General features: G+C 56.0%; 1 non-coding gene across 1 annotated transcript in view; it reads right to left on the bottom strand.

The window, feature by feature from the left end:
* LOC124726172 overlaps positions 1–2500 on the bottom strand; it is a 6605-nt gene that overhangs the window by 3205 nt on the left and 900 nt on the right. Inside the window, exon 1 of the ribosomal RNA XR_007006755.1 lies at positions 1–2500. This exon is cut by the window's left edge and continues 3205 nt beyond it; it is cut by the window's right edge and continues 900 nt beyond it. This is a non-coding gene — a ribosomal RNA (large subunit ribosomal RNA).

Genomic DNA, 2500 nt, shown 5'->3' with positions numbered 1-2500 from the left:
ATTAAGTCATACAAATTACGCGGGCACTGGATTGCTCTCAGACGCCTCATAACACTAGGCCACCATAAGTTATCAAAGGCCCCTGCTATATCTACAAATATTACTACCACATACTTCTCCTCACAATCCACACTACCCAACACTTGCCTAATAGCCATTTCTGTCGATGCGCCCTTTCGAAACCCAAACTGGTTGTGGGCCTTGATATTTGAATCGTCATAGCGTTTTTCTAGACGACTGACTACTAACCTTTCCAGAATTTTCCCTAAGATAGACAGAAGGCATATTGGACGGTAGGATTTAGGCTCATCCCTAGGTTTGTCTAGTGATTTCAGCAATATGCAGACATTTCCCTCCTTCCACGTATCTGGGACTCTTCTTTCCTGCAGACATTTATTGTATAAATCTGAGAGAAGATGGGGACTGGTGCGCCAAACTCTTTTTAGATAGGGACAGCGGGAATCTCGTTAATCCATTCATGCGCGTCACTAATTAGATGACGAGGCATTTGGCTACCTTAAGAGAGTCATAGTTACTCCCGCCGTTTACCCGCGCTTGCTTGAATTTCTTCACGTTGACATTCAGAGCACTGGGCAGAAATCACATTGCGTCAACACCCGCTAGGGCCATCGCAATGCTTTGTTTTAATTAGACAGTCGGATTCCCCCAGTCCGTGCCAGTTCTGAGTTGATCGTTGAATGGCGGCCGAAGAGAATCCGCGCACCCGCGCGCCCCCGGAGGAGCACGCTAAGGCGGACGCGGCCTCGCAGCAAGGAAGATCCGTGGGAGGCCAAGGCACGGGACCGAGCTCGGATCCTGCACGCAGGTTGAAGCACCGGGGCGCGAACGCCGCGCAGGCGCGCGCATCCTGCACCGCCGGCCAGCACGAGGCCGACCAACGGCGAGAGCAGACCACGCCCGCGCTAAACGCCCGCACTTACCGGCACCCCTACGGCACTCACCTCGCCCAGGCCCGGCACGTTAGCGCTGACCCACTTCCCGACCAAGCCCGACACGCCCCGATCCTCAGAGCCAATCCTTATCCCGAAGTTACGGATCCAATTTGCCGACTTCCCTTACCTACATTATTCTATCGACTAGAGGCTCTTCACCTTGGAGACCTGCTGCGGATATGGGTACGAACCGGCGCGACACCTCCACGTGGCCCTCTCCCGGATTTTCAAGGTCCGAGGGGAAGATCGGGACACCGCCGCAACTGCGGTGCTCTTCGCGTTCCAAACCCTATCTCCCTGCTAGAGGATTCCAGGGAACTCGAACGCTCATGCAGAAAAGAAAACTCTTCCCCGATCTCCCGACGGCGTCTCCGGGTCCTTTTGGGTTACCCCGACGAGCATCTCTAAAAGAGGGGCCCGACTTGTATCGGTTCCGCTGCCGGGTTCCGGAATAGGAACCGGATTCCCTTTCGCCCAACGGGGGCCAGCACAAAGCGCATCATGCTATGACGGCCCCCATCAACATCGGATTTCTCCTAGGGCTTAGGATCGACTGACTCGTGTGCAACGGCTGTTCACACGAAACCCTTCTCCGCGTCAGCCCTCCAGGGCCTCGCTGGAGTATTTGCTACTACCACCAAGATCTGCACCGACGGCGGCTCCAGGCAGGCTCACGCCCAGACCCTTCTGCGCCCACCGCCGCGACCCTCCTACTCGTCAGGGCTTCGCGGCCGGCCGCAAGGACCGGCCATGACTGCCAGACTGACGGCCGAGTATAGGCACGACGCTTCAGCGCCATCCATTTTCAGGGCTAGTTGCTTCGGCAGGTGAGTTGTTACACACTCCTTAGCGGATTCCGACTTCCATGGCCACCGTCCTGCTGTCTTAAGCAACCAACGCCTTTCATGGTTTCCCATGAGCGTCGATTCGGGCGCCTTAACTCGGCGTTTGGTTCATCCCACAGCGCCAGTTCTGCTTACCGAAAGTGGCCCACTTGGCACTCCGATCCGAGTCGTTTGCTCGCGGCTTCAGCATATCAAGCAAGCCGGAGATCTCACCCATTTAAAGTTTGAGAATAGGTTGAGGTCGTTTCGGCCCCAAGGCCTCTAATCATTCGCTTTACCGGATGAGACTCGTACGAGCACCAGCTATCCTGAGGGAAACTTCGGAGGGAACCAGCTACTAGATGGTTCGATTAGTCTTTCGCCCCTATACCCAGCTCCGACGATCGATTTGCACGTCAGAATCGCTACGGACCTCCATCAGGGTTTCCCCTGACTTCGTCCTGGCCAGGCATAGTTCACCATCTTTCGGGTCCCAACGTGTACGCTCTAGGTGCGCCTCACCTCGCAATGAGGACGAGACGCCCCGGGAGTGCGGAGGCCGCCGCCCCGTGAAGGGCGGGGAAGCCCCATCCTCCCTCGGCCCGCGCAAGGCGAGACCTTCACTTTCATTACGCCTTTAGGTTTCGTACAGCCCAATGACTCGCGCACATGTTAGACTCCTTGGTCCGTGTTTCAAGACGGGTCGTGAAATTGTCCAAAGCT

This window comes from Schistocerca piceifrons, unplaced genomic scaffold (assembly GCF_021461385.2).
Source record: "Schistocerca piceifrons isolate TAMUIC-IGC-003096 unplaced genomic scaffold, iqSchPice1.1 HiC_scaffold_1052, whole genome shotgun sequence".
NCBI classification, from domain to species: Eukaryota; Metazoa; Arthropoda; class Insecta; order Orthoptera; family Acrididae; genus Schistocerca; species Schistocerca piceifrons.
Note: the sequence above shows the minus strand (reverse complement) of the source record. Positions and strands in the feature narration are given on the sequence as shown.